The following is a 22,007-nucleotide window of genomic DNA, read 5'->3' as shown; positions in this document are numbered from 1 at the left end:
TTGAGTTAAATCATTGGAAAGTGTGGAAAAGGTTCAGCTGAGAAAGAATCAGAATATATTGTCAGCTGACATTTTGACAGAAAATATTTATTTAGGAGGAAATTAACTTCATTCTTGGAGATTGTAGTGTCGGGGGCAGCTGCATAGCTAGAACAGTTTTGTGAAAACCTTTAGTTTGACATGGCATTTCGAATAAGAAGTTTTACAAAGGTAAACATATTTTACAAATATTAAGCAGAGATGAAGTTGATCTTTATGGAAAAATCTAAGAACATAGCTGGAGAGAACTGCCATTTATTAGATGCTTCTCTAGTAGGGCCTCATAGGGCTTGTAGAAGACCTAAGACCCTTACCATAATCCGAGAGTAAATGTGAAATATAATAAATTTGTGACTGATGCAAAGAATGGTGGATTATTAAAGGGCAACACAGAAGAAATCTGGATTGTTCGCTTGCTGGGCTCATTCCAGCAAAGTGAATTTTTCATAAAGGTAGGGCTGAATGAAACTAATGCACCATGGAGCAAAACATGAGCCAGCACAGAAAATGAGACTTCCGGAGAGCAGTACCTCCAAAAATGAAATGCAGGAAAGGGAGATAGAAACAGGGCAGTGATGTTTGTACAGAGAGCACTAGTGAGATGGTAGTTTGCACACAACTCCAGCAGGTCTCCTAAAGAATGCTGAAAAACTGGCAAGAGCTAAGTAATTCACGGGAAAGCTTGAGCACCGCAGAAAATACCTTGCAGCAGGAAAGTAGGGAGTGTTGTATGTTTCACTTATCAAAAAGGGACAGAGAAATTACTTCTTTGCAGGCCAACAGTTCTTCAATGAGGGGGGAGGATGGGCAGATGTGCTTTTATGAAAAAAAGGGACACTGTAATGAACAGATGGCTGGAGACAGAAAGAGGCAATGTGGGACAGAGGCGCACCTTTTTAACACCAGGTGTGATCAGTCAGGGGAGAAAACAATCAGGCATGGGAGTTCAGTGTCTGCCATTTGATTTATTCAGACAATAACTAGATGCCTTTTAGAAGAGGTACTTTACTTAGGTGAAGTTTTCAAATGCAATATAGGAAACAGGAGAAGAAGCTCGAAGATATACAGAGGTCTCAATCTGAAACACCACAGATACATGTGCATACACAGCAGCAATGAAAATACAGCTAGATTATGCAAAAATGAGCTATTGAGATAAGTTTTACTACATCTGGTTCTTTTTAAATTGTCATAACTAAGTAGCCCATAGTCATCCCATCTGATTAGACACTTCTACATACCTTTACTCCATGGCAGGGTGACTGGGCTTTTTTGCTTGTCACTCAGTATATCTTGTAGTTCTTCTTTCTTTCTTTCAGCAAAGCCTGGTTTGGGGACAGAGCAGTTTGTGACATTCTTCTCAACAGAACTTCTGGAATTTGTGTGTTAATTATTTTGAGAACAGCTGCATCTGGTCAGCAAAACAGTATATTCTTAGCCTTAATTTTTGCATTCTTTTAAACTTTTTTTTTTTTTTTCCATAATATGTCCTGATAGAGAAGAATATATAGGGATCATAGCATTCCTGGATGCTCAGTAATAAAATTTTAGAGGTCCAAACCCTCAGAATTTATAAGTCATACCCTCCCATGCTCTTCTGAGGAGATCTGTAGCTGCAGTGTCAATCCACAGCTGGCTTCAGTGTTCCACTGACACTACCAGCAAAGCAGCTTGCCACATTCACGCACTGTCTCTGCACAGCTGAGACTGAAATTTGATTTCAGAGCATTTTATCTACTTTTATTTCTCCTTTAGAAATGTTTTTACTCCTGTTATTACAAGCTGAACTGAAGTCACTGGCAGTGGTAAATGACTAATTACTTCACAACGCTGCAGAAAACTTTTGCTTATGGCTGGAGGGATTGAGTGAAAGTTTGCAGCTTGCTCCAGCCTTGTCTCACCACGCTGCGGCAGTGTGGGATCGCACAGCAACGCCCTGTGCCCCCTTTAACCTGTTTGGTTGCTGGGCTGTTACAGGAGCCAGACACAAATTGCTCCTCTCTGCAGCACAGGGACAGGTCCCGTGGAGGACTGAATGGAGAGAGAAGAGTTAGAGGTGCGAGGGAAGGGCAAGGACAGAGGTTTTTACATGTTGCTGCTGTTGACTTGGCAGAATTTTTGGTTGCTTAGTGCTTCAGTGAGATCAAACCCAGAAGCTTAGGAGTGTCCTACGGGCTTTGTGCTCTCCTGTAATCAAAGAGGCAGTAGCTGAAAACAAGTGTCGTGTCTTTGTTCTAGTTTGCGTTGCTTTTCCATGTCACATAGATGGTGTGGAGAATAACATACAGGCGTGACAAGTGCCACTTATAGCTGGTTGATATTCTGCTGATGCCGCAGAGGAAGGGATGATCTTGTGATTAAAGAGCAGGGCTTGAAATCCTGAGTTCCTCTAACCTCGATTCCTCTGCCAGTGATTTTGGGTGTGACTTTGGGCAAGTCACCCAGTGGCTTATGCCTCAGGTTCCTTCCTAGTCAAATTACAAGAATAATTTTATGAGGGTGGTTCAAGGGTCATTTAATGCTAATAATGGTTTTGATATCTAGCGAAAGCATTAAAACTAGGTTGTGATATGTTCATGCCAGTAACTTGAAAAATGTTCTGTGGTTTGAATCTTTCCTATTAGTATAAAGAGGAATGCTCTTCCCTTGAGGCAAATATTCTTACTCTTGAAAGAATTCTTGTTTTGACTTATCTGTAAGGATATTATCAGCAAATTTAATGTAGCAGAACAAATACAAAGCAGCAGCTGTACAGCAGAGGTCACTGTTGCATTAGCTGGATAAATGTTGCTCAGTGGCTGACAGGTCTGACCAAAAGGATTTCTCATTCACAGGAATTATTGGGATTTCAAGCAAATAAACATTTTTCCTGACTTTTTTGTTCCTTGCAAACAGAGAAGAAGCACCAGGTGACCTATATACACACAGCTTGTACTCCAAACAGCTTCAGAATCTTAGAAAAACTTAGTCTTGACAGTTTAATGGGAAACTCACAGAGATAGAGGGAGCTATTTTCACATCATGTCTTTCACTCAACACCTGGAGAGTTGACAAAAATTGATTTTACAGAGAAGTCAGCCCAGGTTTGTGTGTTTCGTTGAAAACAGGGAACCCAAAAAGCTCAGGCTCCCAGTTCCTTGCTGGAAATCCTCAGATGTGCCCTGGGGGTGTGCCTATAACTGCCCTGCACAGCATGGGGCTGCTTCATCTGCTAAGGCACTAAGGGAGTCATGTGCATACCTGGTGCCTGATCCTGGAGCACTTCAGGTCATAATGCTGGGGAGAGTCCAGCTGACAGGTCTGTTTTGGAGAAGTCTAGAAGTCTGTCAGGGAGGTGTATGCTTCAGAGGGTTAAAAATGATGCTGGTGAGAGCTGCTTAGAGGGAAAGAGACCCAGATCTGGAGTACTGGATGAGGAACAAAGGCGGATTTCAGGCAGACCTTTCTTGGATTTGATGGAAATTCATCTTATCACAGGTGCTTGAATCATTTTAGGTTTAACATCAGCATTTTCAGGTATAGCCAAACTACATGTTCTATATAGAAAGCTACACTTTGTGCAAAACAGCAAATATAATCTGGGAGAGCAACAGTCTTCTAGGGTTTCCAACAAGAGGGTTCTTTTCACATACAAATTTTTTGCTCTATCCTATTTAAAAATGCACAGCAGCAGCAGTAGTAAATGGGACATGTAAAGAATGTTCAGGACAAATTAGTGATACCCTTTTGAGCATTTTGAAAAAATATTAATAAGGGAAAAAACTATGCGCACAACGTCTTGCCTTTCAAATCAAATAATTCTGGCTATGCAAATTGCATATTGTAAATGAATAATGCAAAAAAGCCCTTCTTCTCTTTGTACACACTATATATTAAATAATACATTAATAGCAAAGAGCTCAGGTGCCATAAATTCACAGTTCAGTTACTCCCTACATATTAGGCCTTTTAAGGGTACTTATCCATTTCACCCCACTGGTCAGCTTACAGATCGCTGCAATATCTCAGCACCTTTCTGAAATGAGGTGGGATAGAGCAAGCCCAAAATGGGAAGTCAGATCTGGTGATGTTGACTCAATATCTGAAAGTTTTTCAGGATGCTTGTCAAGATAACAAATAATTTCACCCAGTGCAAATTATTGAACAATGAAGAAACGTGGCTTTTTGTCTGGACTTTTTTTTTTTTTTCCTATTTAAACAGAAGGATTCATTAGTAACTTTAGATTCAACTCTGTAAATCAGTATTTTTATTCTGTCCTAAAAAAGTGAACCCTTTGTGCTTCAGTAATTTTGGAGTATTATCAAGGTTATTTATCAGTTTAATCATGGTTTTAGAAGGCTTTTGGAATTGTCGTGATCTTCTTCAATAGAAAAGTGCAATGAATGGCCTTTATCCATTAAAAGGAACAATAATGAAAACACAGAACCAGATCTCTCTGTTCCCAGGCATAATCCTGTAAGAACAGTGATCAAGGGATAAGCAAAGGAAAAGAACAGGGACCCAGTGATTATAATTTTTAAAATGTTAAAGACTGCACTTAGGTCAGTCAGGATGCATAGACCTAGGAGAGAGGGTGGGGTGGAAGGCAGGGCAAGACTCCAGTGACCTGAAAAAACATGCCAAAAGCAGAGCACAGGTGCAAATAGAAGAGTTTTGTTACCCTCCTTTGTTCCTAGAGAACAATGCAAAAAGGATTTAAAACCAGAATTTGGGCTGCAAGACACAAGTGGTGGAGCCTCTCTAAAACAGATGGGGTGTTGTCTAGAGAAGCATTTCACCTCCCAAACAGCTAGCAGGGCCCAAATCCATTTTCATGCAGAGGTTATCTCCAATCATAACTGAGCCAGGTTAGTATTGATACATTTCTGGGTTTGATTATATAGTGCTGAGCACTCTGACTCTGACCCAGTACATGTGTCCTTAACCTCATTTGCCTTAGGAGGGCTGTAATTAATTAACTGAATTAATTGCCTGCCCCAAATTTGGGAGGTACATTGTGAGACCAACTTCTTCTGAGATTCAGCTACTCTTAATTCAGCTACTCTTGGCACCCCATGCTCAGCCCACCAAGCAAGACAGCCTTCACATGACTGATTAGATTAATTGCTACTTCAGATTTTTAGGCCATATTTTGCAACAGGGACTTCTGGATTCTTACATTTCTTACAGCTCTTCATTTCAAAGCAAGTCACAAGCTCACTCTTCTCTTTGTAGGTAACTGTTTTCAGCTCTGTTTGGTGTCGTGAGCCCTCAGGCTGTCTGAAAAGCCAATGCAATCTATTTATCAAGCTGAGATACAAGCAAAAGTGCAGAAAAATATAAAAGCAATGCTTTAGAAAACATCTGTCTATACTGGCTGCAGTTCTCCAATGGATACTGAGGGTAAACTCCAGTCATTCCAGACCTTGCTGAATTCAGTGCTAGCTGAACATTTTTAAAGACAGACTGAATATTGGTTCCATCAATAAGAACTTTATACACAGAGCTTGTACAACTCTTCCCTGGAACTTTACCAAATTTTTAGATCGTAGATTTTTGCATATTATGATCACACGTCAGTGTTGGCATGAGAAAAAAATTCCTGCAGTTAATAAATAAAACCAAACTGTCTGAGAAAATCTTAACATGAGCACTCTTCGTGCTCATGTTAAAAGCGCAGAGGGGTTTTGGCACTCTTCCCTGGCATTAAAGTCCTTTATATTGTTCCATTATAGTCTGTTCTGTTCCTAATTATTTAAGAAACTAAGCACCTTGGATAAATTCCCACCTGATGCTATCAGGCAAGAGCTGTGGAATCCTTTATATAACTTATGTAAGTTATGAAAGACAGCACACCATTAATAACACAGGCTGGAGAGCAGCAGTAACAGAGCAAGATCTAGTCAGGAATGGAAAAATGCACAAAAACCTGCCAGTGTTTTCAAGTGAGGTGCACCTGAGAAGTGCCACAATCATGGTTTCTATTAGCCAGGAATGTCTGGATGAGATTAAGTGTTCAGCTGTCTGCAGTACTGACGATACATGCAATGGAGAGATGAGCTTTGGGAAAGCATCCAAGTGACTTATGTGCTTTCAGAAACTTTACCCAAAAACTTGCATGTAGGAATAATTTGAGTTACAAAAGATCAGTGAATTTTATTTATTTATTTTTTTTTTCTAATAAATAAAGCATTGTTTTAATATTTTAGTCACTGCTTAAGTAAGGCAAAAAATGTGAGCTATTTTTTCAGTTGATAGTTGTTCCTGCCAAAGTTTGCAATGAACTCTCGGTCAAGAGTAGTACTTCATCCTCAAGATCCCTGACCATGCTGACACTGTTTGGAAACCTCCAGCTCCTTTGACTCCAGTGACTTTCTGGTTGTCCACCCTCCTGATCATTCTCCATGGTGCATCTTCAGAAGTTCTTCCAAATCTTCTCTCCAGTGGTATGTACGTGGGAGGCCCAAATGCCTCTATTTTTTGCTGCATTTTTTGCTATGATTCCTGTACAAAATTATCTACCACCATTTCTCAAGGAATAAAAGTCTACTTTTTTTTTTTTTATTTCTGTCTTCTATCCAGATGAGAGCCTGGCTGAAATTTACTTGTGGATAATTTAATATTGTGTTCAATTCAGCGTGATTTAAAAGTATAGTTGAGGTGGAAAGGGACCTCTGGAGAGCATCTAGTCCATTCCCCCTTTCTTCCCCCCTTAAAGCATGGTCAGCTAGAGCAGGTTGCTCTGAGCCGTGTCTGGTTAGGTTTTAAACCTATCCAAGGATGGAGACTTCACAACTTTTCTGCACAACCTGTTCTGTTCCACTGCTCAACCACCTTCACAGTAAAACCAGGGCTCGATGTTCTCCCTACTTCTGCAAGGCATTTTATCCACATCCCTGTGGAGATCTTTCTGTTCTGCTTGTCACAGAACTGCCTTTACGTTTAGACATGTCTCTAGGTTCTCAGTTTCTAATTCTTGTTGCAGAATGAATACAATAGCTCAGCTGTTACTAAGACTCATCTTGTCATTGAGTTTTCCCAGCCTGAAAGATTTTCTTCCTTTACCCTCCCAAGATAACTCTTACCAATTCAGACATTTATGGAAGGGTATTTCTTTTAGGTCTTCCTAGCCTGCTGTGTTGACTCGTCTCACTTAGATCATTATGGTAATTCTACAGCGCCACATCCTGCCTCATAACGCACTGCGCAGAGCTCTGCAGCAGCCTTTTATGTTTTTAAGTTCATTATCATGCTTCAACGCCTTCCTTTCTGGAATGAGCAATCTTAATTCCTTCAACCATTGTGTGGGTCACAGTGTTCAGTTTCTCCGATGTTCTATGGACTGTACAATTTTCTCTATATTCATTACCTAGGAACAGTATGTGGGATGGTTCTTGGAACTGGGAATGAATCACTGTTTGATTCCTCTTCTGGTTTCTGGGTAGGCTCTGGGCAGGATCTGAAAGCAACTTTTAGAAACCATAAGAAATTGTGGTAGAGAAGTCTTGGGGTGAAGTTTGATACATCATTACGTTATTTTTCAATCCACAGGAAGCATACTGGGACTACTCAACTAAGTGATGTTATTTAGCACAGAAATGACCTTTTTATTGCTGTTGGGAGCTTGTGGTGTTTTGCTTTGAAACCAGCCTATATTGCAGTCTTTGTGGTATCCTGTGCATATCGTATCGGATGGGAAAAAGTCTGCACTGGCATTGTGGTTAAGGTCACATGTGTATTTAACATGCTACGTTCATGTTGTGAGCTGTAAGCACTAGTAACAAAGTGCATCTATGGACAGCCTTATTTAAGCTACTTTGGACAGGGTTTTTTAGTTTACCTGTTGTCTGCAAGTTGCTACATGCCTAAATTATAAACTAGAACAATTTTTTATTTTTTTTATTTTTATTTTTTTTACAGGACAACATCCCTTTATATCCTTTATGTTCTGGCTTGCAGGAAGCAATCAAATTCTGGTGATAAAGCCTACGTGCTGGAAGGTGATTTTTGGAGACTGCTTAAAAGGATGGCAGTTAAAGAACAATACATACAGTGAAAGATTGCATCTTTCATGTTTGTAAGTGACATTTTACACATACATATGGAACTAACAGTGTGTCCTGACCTATTACAGGTAAGTAAATGCAGTGACATTAGAAAAGCACTTTAAAATTTACATTGTGCATTAGTGGAAAAGAGGGCCAAACTGAGTAACACAGAACCATAGTAAAATAACAGTTGCCTAATGGATCGAGAAACTCTGCTGTTCAGATTCAGGTGTTTTATTAAGCAACTGCTTCCTCTCATAATATAGCAGCAGGTATGTCTTGGATAGCTGGAATTGTGATTGCATAGAGCAGAGCCTGCTGAAGGACTCTACATCTGGCTTTAGTTCCACCAACAAGCAAATTGGTGGCCCTGGGTAGGTTCTTCCTGTTCTCATTGTTCTCATTGTTACACAGAGAAATCTGTGGTTACATCTTTTCCTCAGCTCCCTTTCCTTTGGGAGACCTCCATTATTTTTCCCCTCAGTCCCTTTGTAACAACTTATGTTGCTTATCATTTATTCACCAGCTTGCTATCACAGAGGAGTAAGAGTGAGCTCTTCTGCAAGGGAAGGTAAGAAGGCAGGAGAAGTGTCCTCACCAACAAAGGTAACAGTCCTGCAGCATCTGAATGAGGTTCACAGAGCAGGTCTGGTGATCATCAGACAAGCTATAAGCAAGGTGGTAGGTCTGAGGTTGAGACAGAGCCAGTAAGGCACTAAAACAAGCACAGTTCAAACAAAGACCAGCAACAAGGCCTGGAGCTTAAATGCAGTTCCTGGGCCAGTGGGGTGATGTGGGGTGGAGGCTCCAGATGAAGCTGATGAGGGCAATTAGGGTCTCTTGGTGTTCTCAATGTCCTGATGCATTCCAGCAGGTAGAAAAAATCACAAAGATTTTGCTTTTGTAAATGTAAGTCAGATGTTTAGCAATGTGAGGGGCTAGAAGAATGTAAGTCACGAAAGAGCTGTCAGTCGGAGCTGAGAGAGCAGAAGCAGATCTGGACCAGGATGCCAGAAAAATTTTGTACAAGGGGGATTTGTTATTTGGACTGTTCCAAGGATGAATGGTTTTGGAATGCCTTGGAACAAGAAAACTGTTTTTTTGTTTTATTTTTCTCCTTTTTTCCCCAATCACTTGCCTCCAGTTACCTAACACTGGCATGGATAGACAGACTTAAGTTACCTTTTTCATTATCTAAATTTCTGCAGGAAGCTTTTTGCTCCACGTTTTCTTCATCCACGTTGTTATTAGTATGTCTTCAACTTAATTCTGAAGTACTTGCATTTGGACACTGATCTTTGAAAACAATGAGGACATTGACTGTTATTTAGCTCAGCACACTAATCTGGGAGTATTTTAGCTTCCAGTACAGTAAATATTTATTGGGCAGTAAATGCAATTCCTAAATAAATGGATATTTGCTAAGAGGAGGATGGAGAAAGAAAGAGGAGCCAATCTGAGCAGAGATAGGAATTTCAGTTAGTTATTTAAATGTTTGCGTGATGTGGGAAAACAGCTTTTTCACCTAATGGCTTTTATGTTTACAAATATCTTTGCATCTTCTTTAAAGGGACTGTCTCACAAAGAATGAAGGCTTAAAACTCTTCTATATCAAAAATTTGTGATTTCACCAGTCACTGGCAGGTACAAATACATCTCCATATAATACTGTGTTCAAGTTAGTAGACTAGAAGTTTAAGAAGCTGGTTACTGATTTTCCCTAAACAAAAGGCAGAGGTCATTATAAAGCTACCCTTTGAAGAAAAGTCACTTAAGCTTATTTGAACCCAGAACAGACACAGCCATTCTCAGGCTAACTTGTTTTCCATTTTTATTAAAACATGTGCCTGGCAGCAGTACTGTCATATGAATCATGGTTAAAGAATCCAGTGGAAATAAGATATCTCTTGAAGCCTTTTCTGCCTGTAACACTTACACTGGAATATAAATGACAGAGTGAAACTTTTTTCCTTTTCTCTCTAATGAGATGAAGTGAGTGTTTAAGTGTTGATTAATGAACTTTTTCTATCTCCTGTAAATACAAATTAATAAAGTTTTTGGTCTCTCTAGGAATACGGACTTCTGTATGCTCTTCCATTTCCCTTTCAAAGGCAAGCAAGTATCTTCGCCCTCCTGAGGGTATTCTGATGGAGGTGGAGGAGTATTCTCCTTGAGAGCAGAGAATTGCCAACCAGCGTTACACTGTGTGTCTTCACAAAGAGTTAACATTGTCCCTTGGATTTACACCCTATTTAAAGCTTCAGAAGAGCAAAAGAAAAGTCCCAGAAAGTACAGAAATGAATCTGGGACATTCTGAAATGATTGGGTCTCAGAGTCAATGCCTGTGGGAAGATTTTGCTCTGGGACTCCAAGCTGTGCATCCCATGGCACTGCTGCTACCACCACTAACTTGCACACCCTGTATATTGCTACTGGAAAAGGGAGATTATTTGAGGCACCAGTGGCATAACAGAGCCATAGGAATTCATCGTGCCAGAAGTGGTGCAGAGGGTCAGCCAAAGTGATAGGGAACAGTTCATTCTCACAAGAGGCTTGAGGCATTTTCTGTTGCCTTCAGGGGGCAGCGGCGACCTGGTTCAGGAACGGCACGGCGACCAACCCCAGGCCGCTCGGTCCATCGGCTCACAGACACCAATGTGGTGGATGGCAAATGGCGTTTATTGTCGAGTCACATGGGCTTATATACCCGAGGCCCATAGCGTCACTTCCGCTTGCTTACATCACAGGCCACACGCTACTGTCCATCAAGGGAGGGGCTCCACCTTTCCGTACAGCACGACATCTTCCGGCCGCCAGACCCTAACTACCCACATCTCCCCCCTCCCTATGCACAACCAAATTAGCTAAAATATAACAATCTTAAGATGTAGACATCGTAACTTAACTGAAAAACATAAGGCACAATAACCAGGAGAAAACTAGGAGGTAACTGGTAACCCTGAGTAAATACACTCTTAAAGTAGTTGTTGGTGTTCTACCAACATAATGTTAACTTTCTCTAACCAACTTTTAACAAACAACACAAGCATATTTAGTATACAAGGTCCAAAGATAAGATCACACAAACGCATTGCAGCCCCCCACCCACGGAGGCCGCTTCGCTGGTGTCTGGATTCTGCCAGTGTGGAACTCTCAGGCTTAAACAGGACGCTTGCTGACTTATTGTCTTCTCATATCGCCGGGGTATACAGATTACAGGGGTGTCCGATGATCCGTTCCTGTGAACAGAAACTCAGTTTTCATTAGTTTTGTTCTGAAGTTGGGGCGTCGGCTGTTTGGAGCTTCTCTGGCCGCACGAGTTGCCATACCTTCGTGGGCCCTCAGGCCCTGGACTTGCGCCTGGGGGGTGATCACTGTTGGGTCCGTACCCATTCGCCGCTGCAGGCTAGAGCCATACAGTGTGTGATCCGTCCCAGTTACTTGGGCCAGTTGTCTCTTACAGTTGTCCCCCCATTCTCGTTTAAAAATGATCATCCCACCCCCGTCAAAGATCAGTCTACAAGTTTGTTTTATATCAAACGGGAGCATGTCGTCTCCCCTGAAAACACCATCTATGAGGGTGGAGACCATTGCAGAATGAAGCCCTTTATCCACAATGGCTTTAACTATCGCTTGCACATCTTTAGGGTTTGTTGGTGAGTGAACCCTCTGCCCCCTGTCTGTCACCCAGACCGGGAACGCTAGCATGGCCGATAAAGCCCAGACAGCGCACGCAATCTTAATTTTCCTCCAATCCATGAGAGGAATTTCTCTGCCTCGCGGTGCAGCTTTATTTCGGATGGGGATATTTTTGCTATCTGTCCCCATTTCCTCCTCCGAATTTGAATCGGTATGTGATCCGGAGTCAGAGCTTGACTGACTGCTCACCTCCGAGTCCCGGTCCCCTCCCATCGAGTTCCGGCCCTGCCCCCCACCCCTGCGGGCGGGCCGCTCCCTGCCTCGTGGCTCGCCCCGCCGCCTGCTCAGCGAGGCGTTTGCGCCACAGGAGCGTTTTCTCGGATGGCCGTTCCGATCGGCTCTCTGCCCCTCTCTCACGCTTCTACCTCCTCCCCGGTCGTCCCCGCAACCGTTCTCTTTTTCGCATTTCCACGTGTTAGTAAAACCTAACGCTTCATCCCCGTTCCCGCCGGAGGCTTCTTCACCCGATTCTTCGTCTTCTAGTTCAGCACCGTACTGGGGCACACATGGCCGTGGTCTCTCCCAGATTTCCCCAGGCTCTGGTTCCCCACCGGCACCCCTGGCTTCCTCAGCCGAGCCACCCCACAGCTTCCACAACTTTGATACGACCTTCACAAGGGTTTCCATCTTCCTTGTTGGTCCGGGAGCTTCCTCCCCGCCGGGCTGGTCCCGCCGCTCCGGCCGCCGTTCACCCGAATCAGGAGTTTTCCCGGGTTTCGGCACCACTTGTTGCCTTCAGGGGGCAGCGGCGACCTGGTTCAGGAACGGCACGGCGACCAACCCCAGGCCGCTCGGTCCATCGGCTCACAGACACCAATGTGGTGGATGGCAAATGGCGTTTATTGTCGAGTCACATGGGCTTATATACCCGAGGCCCATAGCGTCACTTCCGCTTGCTTACATCACAGGCCACACGCTACTGTCCATCAAGGGAGGGGCTCCACCTTTCCGTACAGCACGACATCTTCCGGCCGCCAGACCCTAACTACCCACAATTTTCTCTCATTTTTTCTCTCTTGAGAATGATTGAGAGATTAGTGTTTGGTAGCCTTGTCATGTGCTCTCTGCAACTGCTTTGCCTAAAGGACACATCAATGAGAAACTTGTGGGAACTTCGTTTTCTATGTTTTATTACAGGAAGCTACACAACTAAAGTCAGTCTCCCCTTGCCCAGAGAAAGATCAAATGTTCTGCAACAAGAGGCCAGTTTCTGCTTATCTCTTATGAGTGTGGTGTGATGAAGTGGTCAATGCTAACCTGCTGTTTACAGCAAATGGGATCTAGCTCCTGTGATTCAGGTAACTCTTCTACCTGTACCTTGAGTCCATATTTCAGAGCTGCCAGTGTCCAATTTCTATTTTAATTTTTTTAAAAACAAAAATAACAGATTACACTGGTCAGAGCACTGGCAGGAGAGCAGAAAGGACCAAACAGAGATCCTATTCCATGCAAAAGAAAACTGTCTCTGAGTGACATGGGATGAACACGGGATAAACTGATCTTGATGCATACTGTCATAGCCAAATTTTTCCATTAGATCCAGAGCTGTTCTGGAGGCGGTTTGGTTTGGCTGAATTAAATGTTAAATATCACAAGTTGTTCCTGAAGCCACCTCCAGCATGCTCTATTCCCCGGTGTAGTCATTCCTTTAATAATTCCTACTAATTTCTTCCATTTTCTCCTTTTACCTGTGTTTAGTATATTGGGGTATGAGACTATCAAATTGAGTGAAAAGACTGCTGATTTCAGTGTCCCTTCAATTAGGGTATGAGATGCCAGTTATTTTGTATACATATATGTATGTATAAAATGACTACTGAAAGCTTAGAGTGAACAGTAGTGCTTACAAGCAATTCAGGCTAATAACCACAGAGATGGAATTCACTTATTTATCCATACAGGAAGCAGGAAGAGGAGCAAAGGAGCCTTGTTTTCCTGAATTTTTGATGTAGAGACATGAGCTTCAGTATTAGGGTAGTCGTACTGATGTGCTTTAGTTCTTTGTCTCCCTGGACATTCCTCTCTCAACCTTGGACCTTCCTCGTCACCATGAGCTTGCGGGGTGGTCTGGACTCTCAGCTGACCCTGGCTGTGCTTCCTGGCCTGCCCTGCTCCATCGTTTGGTGGCGGTGAAATGAGTCAAGTCTGCTCATAGGAGCCTTCAGACAAAGCTTCAAGGCTGTTTTTTCAATATAACTATTGATTTTCTTGAGCTATCTTGCTCTTTCACTATTCTTAATCAAATTGGAAGCAATGAAATATTAATCAGGAGATAAAAAAGAAGAGCGAGAACCTAATTTGTGCTATGATGACTGATACCATGATTGGAGCCACAAGGCAAAGTGGATTAGCAGGCAAAGCAGATTGGATTGACGAAGAAGCCAGTTTTTATGGCATTTTAAAAGTTTTTCTTTCTCAAAAGTGTTTTGATCCTATTTGACCATCACCACAGTGTGTTGGCACAGCTGAGGGGCAGGGAGCGGGTAGGATGAGCAAGCAGTGGAGGGAAGGTGGGCAGAAGGAACTGGGCTGTTTGTGCTGCTTATGGTTTATCTTCCAGCCCTGTTCTGAGTTTCCTAGGACCAGGCAGTGGAAAGCAGTCTATAGTAATGGTCATTGTGTTGAGATTGTTCAAAGTGGGTCCAGACATGTGCAATGAGGTTTAATACGCTGAACAAGCACAAAGGCGATGTTAAGCTTGCTTCCCCTCCACGCCAAGGCTTCTTCACTTTAACTGCAGTGCTGACTTAATTTTAAAATAAATTAATTGAATATTTCTTGATTTTGATTCTGATAGGTTTACAGTACAAGATCAAATATGGGTTAAATGATTCTTGAAACTAACCTGGAATATATATATTAGTGATGTTTGTGAGAGTGTACTTGGATCTGAATCTTCTGCTGAGTGTTCCTCTTTCTTTATTTCAGTTCTCTGGCTCGTGGTGGGCATCTAGCATGCATAACCCTTTTCTATAGAGCTGCCAAAGAGGGAACTCACAGGAGCTGAAATCACTTAGGTAACAGTGTTTGGTACAATAACGTCTAATCCTCCTGCAGTAAACATTGTGCAATTCTATAGGTTGAGACAAAACCTTTCTTTCTGTGGCAACATTTGAGGTAATAATCTTCAAAGTAATGCTAAGCAGCTGTTGTGAAAAAGGTTTTGATTTTCTTGGTGTTATCATTCTGATGTAAAATTTGGAAGTTTGAAATATTAGCAACTTCTGCCTGTTGGACTGAGAATGCCTTATGACAGGCTCTTAAGTTGGGTTTGGGGTCATTTTGAAAAAAACATTTAGTGGTTCTCCAGGTACAGATTCTACTGATATACATGCCAGCAGGCCCTCTGAAATTAGGGCTTCGTGGTTAAGTCACCTGTTTGTAAAAATACTGCTGTTGAATTGTTTTTATGCATTTACAAACAATACAAAGACAAGCATTTCTAGCATTTGAGAAGTAAAATGCTAGTAACAAATGCTGTAATGTAAAGTGTACTTTGGACTTTCTAATAAGTGCTTTAATATCAGTAATAAACTAGTTAGATATGTTTGGAATAACTTGTGGTATATATATTTTGAAATCAATAGAGGATGCCTTATCATGCTGCATAAACAGTACTGGTATCAGTTACCTGACCAGTTTTGATATCGGAACTGGAATGTTGTAGGGTTTCTGTAAGCTCAGTCTTGTAGTAGGGAAAAGTGGGTGTGATATGTAAAATAGAAAAATATTAACTTTTTTGCTGGAATTTTCTTACTTTCTTTGCAGCGTGTAGCTTTTTAATTGTAAATGTAACTGTTATTGTCTTCCTGAGACAGTATTAGCTAGGGGTTTTCTCCTTGTCTCAAAGTGCATCATATTAAACGTGTGAAAGTTTAAGCTCAGATAATATTTCTGCTATGTAATGCCTGATGGTATTTATTAGCTGTGTAATAATAGTGTTCTTTCCTCTCCACCTGCTGCAGGAGCAGCAGTGTTTAGTGCAGCCACTGGTAGAACACAGTGAGCTGTGCCACCAAGAGTTTGGTGGTATCCTGTTCTGTTTTGTTGCCTCCTTGAAAAGAAAGTACTTAATCTCAAAACATAATTCTGCACTTCAAATATGGGAAGAAGCATACATGCTTCAGGATATCAGGGGAGAACAAATCTACAAACTTTCTAAATGAAAACTGATCAAAATGCCAATATGGTAAGTGACAATGGCATATATTTGAGTACTGTTAAAAATAAAAGTTTGTATAGTTCTGTGCTGAACAACTCTTGGCGTTTCATGAGGCCAGTTTTATCCTAACTTATCTTGGCTTATGCTGCGTGACTATATTATATCTTGTTACAGGGCCAAAACCTGTATCTTTCTTGTTGACTTGGGGGTGAGGGGAGTGTTAGCACAGTATTCATTCCATCATTGTAATTTACAGCTACTTTATTTCAGAAGCAAAGTCTCCTATTTAGTACCTCACTTCCAGAAAGTAGTTCAAACATATATAGAACCACTTTTTCCTCTTTTTTCCACACCAACTATTGTTTCTTTAGTGTTTTGTCTACAGTGGAAGGGTTTCTGATCAAGCCATACACTACTTTCACAATATTCATATTGTGAAATAATATATTATTTGCGTAATGCAAATAATAGCAGACTAAGAGCCAGCATCTTGTTGAATGCTATTACCTTGCTAATTCCACAGTGGACAAGCTCTAATGATAAAACCCGAATTGGACCACAATCTGCAACTAGACTTAATGTTTTCGGTGTTGTTCATTTACTGATATTGCTCAGTAGTTCAGGCTGACCTTCCACAAGATGGCACTTCAAGTATCCTGATGGAATCTGTTCAGTACTAACGTCCAGGAAAACATACTGCATTGTTTATCTCCATTTGTAACATGCTGCCTTTGATTTGTTTATTTTTTTCAGCATCTTAAGACTGGTATCAGAATGGAGACCTGTATCTCCAGGTACAGACCCTCTGAAGGCACTCACATTAAATGTTCCCACTTCACCTTAATGCTTGTTCAGCTGTTTTCCTTGGACATCTCCATCTAAATCTAGCAGGTCAGTCCTGTTGTGAAGCTGTACCAGATCAAAGCTGTAGGAGGTATGGCTGCAGGCCATTTAGTACAGACTTGTGGCCAGAAATTTTCTGAGCATGTCAGTTGGAGTTCACAAGGACCATGCTTGGTTTAGAGACATGACAATGAAATACCCACAGGAAGACAGGCAGTGTTTTTATGGAGAGAAACATATTTTATTGATTCAATACAAATGTAACTGTATACAACTTTAAAAGCCCTCGGGAAACCATGAAAATATAATACCGGAATATGTTAAATTTCTATTCTGGTGTTAATATACCAAGTGCTGGGATTTTCAGATTACTCATCCGGAGTCATGAAAGGTATACTTACGTATTTGGAAAAGAAGGTCTCTAATTATGTGGTAAAAAAATCACATGTTAATCATTACAGGTCTCTAGAAATGATCTGTTTAAACTGTTTGTATTAGCTTTTGAAGATGTAAAAGGGATTGCAATCTAATTTTTTTCAATACTGTATAAACATACTTTGAAAAGTATTCCATGCCCATGCAATATAACTACAATCAGAGCAGAAGTTCAGAGAACTCAAGTGACCTATCAAATGTCACTCAAGTCTGGAGATAACCCAAGTATCTGAGTTGCTTTTTATCTATCAGGTCATGTTTTTGTTAAACAACAATGTAAACTTTGTTTCAAATAGATGTGCTCTTCTGTTATTCTACTGTATCTTTCCCACTTTTCATAGAAAGACCAGGAAAAGAGACTTATTTTAGAATTATTGTGTTAAGACACAACTTCTAAATCTTTCTACCCATTGCTTTTAAAATCAGATGTCAAATTTAAATTAACACTTTTAATATATAGGCATGGCTGAAAAGTGCTCTGAGAGGCATGGCCTGACTGAAGTAAAGCTCTGTGTGCTACTGTAAGGTGACGATGGTGCTGCCGTGAATTGACAAACGGTGCTTTTGGGACTGTTGGACAGTAAACAGAGAACATTCAGGGAGCTATAAACAAAGTTTATAACTGAGTTCTTCCATGACATGAATGAAAGCTTTTTAATTCCTCCTAGGATTCCCTGCTTACAACTGATCTTGCTGGGGAATGAGTACATCAATGAGAGATCATGTCCCTGGGCAGATCAGGTGCCAATGCTTTCTGAACTAGTATAAATCATTATTTCAGGAAGCTTGGATGTCTTTGCAGAGTAACAGGTTTCTGACTTCTCTGGGAGTCTTTAACAGCATCTCAGACTTGTTCAGATTGGGTGTTTCCTTCTACTTCAGCAAAATATTGGAACACCTTCTACTCAGATCAGAGTCTTTGTTATTCTTTGAACAGGCAATGCAACTAACTCAAACGTAATTTGGAAGTGAGGGGAGTGTGCTTGTTATCCTGTGGGTGCTACTGTCCTGATTCCTGTACTTCTTGCAGCTGAGCTTCATATTGAGAGTCATCTTGAACAAGTTCTTGGGCGACCTGAATTGTAGGAAATAGCAGACTGTTACTTACCCATGACAAGGAGACTTTTATCTGCATATTCCTTGTCTGATCACTGTGTGTGAGATGCAGTTAAAATCTGCCTTATAATATAAACATGATTTTTCAGACACTGCTTGGTATTTTGAAGTCTAATAAACCACCCTGAATGGGGCAGTTAGAATAAGGGCAAAGGTAAAGTGAACATGCTGGTAGACTAATAAGATGAGTCAGGGAGACGGAAGTTGAGGCAAGTGATCAGTGTGGCCTTGTCACCATGGATAAGGGCAGCACAGTGGCTTTGTCAGCATGAACAGGAGTAATCTAAAACCTCAGAGCTGAAAGGTTAAAAATGTACCTGACAGTCTTCTGGCACTTCAGGAGTAGCCTGCCCATCTTTTGTAAGGGGCTAAAAATGTGCAGATGTTTGACTGGAGAAACTAGAACCCATCTGTGTTGCTCTCAGCAGCAGTTAGGGAATTGAAAGAACAGCTGAAAATGTTTTGAAAGGAATCTCTGAACTCCTCTTTTCACATATATGGAAGCAGCTTGAAGCAGACTTGTCTCAGGATTAACTCTTGATTATTTATGCAGGCTACTGCTGTGAGCCAGGTAAAGAAGTTATACTTGTGAGTATAATTTAAAGAAACTACTACCATAAATACAACTGCAAGCAAGTTAAGGTTTGTAGAGTCTGTTTACATTTATTAACTCAATGTTTTGCACAAACATTTAATACTCATAAACTAATTGCATCACATGGGATTAATTACTGTATGAGTAGTCATGCACCTTCTTTCAGGTCTCTTGTCTGAATAAATGTCTTTGGTGTAGCGACTGGCCCAGACACTAGTTAGGAACACATCCCCAGGAAATGGAGAGAGATGGACAGCCCACAGAGCCATAAGCTTATATATACATATTTAACAGGTTAGTGCTAATTGTGTTTTACTTCGGTACATGAATTGGAAGACAAGTTTCTGGGCTTTCCTTTGATAGGAGAATGGCGGGAGATTGGTCTAATGCAAAGCTCTAGAAAAACCTTGCATGCTCACTTGTAATTTAGTATTAATTTGTCTTTTTCCACACTTACAACAAATGTTTTCTAGGAAAATACAAAAGCCTCCTAGAAAGGAAGCAAATCTGATCTTAGTTTGATTAATATTCTCTTTGCCAGGTTTGTTCCTGAGACTTTGAGATTACTGCCTTGGTGTATGAAATGCCTTTTCCTATATTACAAACATCAGAAGATACCAATTACAGAGAAAGGCTGTTTCAAATGTCCTTGGAATTAATTGGAGCACTTACCTATGCTTCAGCAGGCCTTCCCATTTAATGTGGTATGATTTGGTTCAGACCTCCCTTAAAAACAAAACACAAGATGTTCCAAAAGTAAGTTTTCAGGAATGCTGGCAGGCATCTTTCCCACCAACAACCTCATTCTTGGTAATGTTTCAGATGAGGAGATTGAACTGTGTAATTAACATGTTAGAGCTGTATTTACAAGTTGAAAAAAATCTTTTATTCCTTAAAGACTGCCTTGCTGAACATTACACAGAGAAAAACAAGAAGGAAAACAATACTAGTTTTCATGAAAAATGTGAAAGTAAGGAACTAACTGGCTGTGGCTGTATGCAATCCTGGCAGCTATCTTTTGGTATCACAGCTACCAAATTCCCTTTCATCCATCACTGATACTGAGCCACTCCACATTCTTTCGAACTCCTTCATGTTACCTGATACAAGACTTTGTTATAATGAAGCTCTATAAACCTGAATTTCAGGCTTGTTTTAATGTATTACTCTTTATGCAGGTCTTGGGCCTCTTTCAAAACAGGAGTTTAAAAAAACAAAGCTGCTAGGTAGAGTTAGAGTTAGATGGATGTGAGAGTCCTGCTGACTTCCCAACAGGCAACTTCATTGAATGTAATGCACTGTGATCTACATTCCTGGCTGGTTTAGAGCAATTCCATAGTGAGCAATGTCTAGCAGAATAGGATGTGTTGTGACACCTCCCTCCACCAGCTGAAGCTGGTTGCTGCTGAAGCTAGCAAGTTTCCTCTGAAGAGTTGCTGCATCTAATCAACTAGAGTTGGAGTTACTTTCCTCTTTTTTCTCCCTCTGCCAGCTGTAACTGGTGAGCCTGCCTTCCTGTGCTAGGCACGTTCTTACAATGCACCAAACACTCAGCTGCAGGCTGCTTGAAGTATCTGCTCTGCTCCAATGAATATACTGGTATTATTCCCAAAGTGTGGTATTAGGCAATTGATTTCCAAAGACTTTGGCAAAATCTTTAAAGGATTGGAGTCGATATTAAGCCAAAGAGGTTTGGCGTGGAGTTCTGCCTGACTCAGTTGTTCTCTTTCCCAATGGAGTCCTAAATGTAAGCTCTCTGCTTTGTGGCATGTTGCTTTTGACGGGCTCGTACCTGCACAAGAGCACAAAGCCTGCTTTTGCAAGTTTTAGAAATGTATATTGCTCCTTTGCTGAAGAAAGAAGTTGGTAAGTTTGAGTAAGGATTTTTGTAGGGGAAAAACTCTTGGAGGCAGCATAGTAGCAGCATATGAGTCATCTGAAATATATAACGTGAATTGGATAGTAAAGTCACCATCCCCTTCCCAGCAAATTCAGTTAATTATTATTTCTAGATGATTAGGAGGAGTGGGGGAGAGTGGATAGATGTTTAACAAGATGACCTTCTAAAGTTCATGGAAGTCATTTCTCAGTACAGGCTAAAGATAAGATCAGAACCGGTGGGACAAACATGCCTCCGGAATAAATGCAGCATACAAATAGTTTTAACACAAAGTTCAACCAACTTGCTTTGATAGACTGCTTGTTTTAGTTATCCACATACATTCTGAGAAATAAATACTTGTATATTGGAAAAATATGCAGAGTTTCTGGTGAAACTGCTGAAGAGAATTGCAACATTCAGAAGAGGTGTGAAACTGAAAAGTAAGGTATCTATACAGGTGCAGGAATACCCAGGTGATAGGTTGTTCCCATATTGTCCTATTACATAGCAGTAAAGGTTTTTGTTTGTTTGTTTCTTTTTGTTTTGTTGATTTTTATTTTTATTTTTTTTAGCAAGAATGACTGATACAAGATGTACTCTATCCTGGTGATCCTGGAGGGTTTAGCAGCTGTAGTAGAAGAGATGCCTGTTTACTACAGAACATGCCCGAGCAGTGCTTTGGTATATTGCAGGATGCTGCATGGCTGAGGAGGCATCTTGGGTCAAAACCAAACCAAACCAAAAGCAAACAAACAAACAAAACCAAAACCAACCAAACAAAAAAACACCACTCAGTGTACAAATGTGAATTTATTCCTGGGGGGATCATGTTCTATAGCTAAGAATGAGCTGGGATTTCAAATAAATATGAAATCAATTAACTTGCTGTATTAGAAAGCTTTTACACTTAATAAGCTGCTCAGTATTTATGATCAGGCACAGAAAGGCATGACACAAGTTGTTCTCGAATCATAGCAGAGCACCAGTTCTGAATAATTTTTGTGCTGGTGACCCAGTAGCTGAAGCACAAGCCAGGACATCCAGGTTCACTCCTTGGCTCTGTTTAAGAGCTTTTAAGAACTTTAATAACTTCTCTTTAAGAACTTTTTGGGTTCTTAAATGATTAAAAGCATTAATTTCATACGTAGTCACACACATGATACTTACGACAGACTTGGCACCATCTTAAGATTAGAATTTTTCCTTAT

The sequence above is a fragment of the Anas platyrhynchos genome, chromosome 12, assembly GCF_047663525.1.
Source record: "Anas platyrhynchos isolate ZD024472 breed Pekin duck chromosome 12, IASCAAS_PekinDuck_T2T, whole genome shotgun sequence".
NCBI lineage: Eukaryota > Metazoa > Chordata > Aves > Anseriformes > Anatidae > Anas > Anas platyrhynchos.
This window is presented reverse-complemented; position numbering follows the sequence as displayed.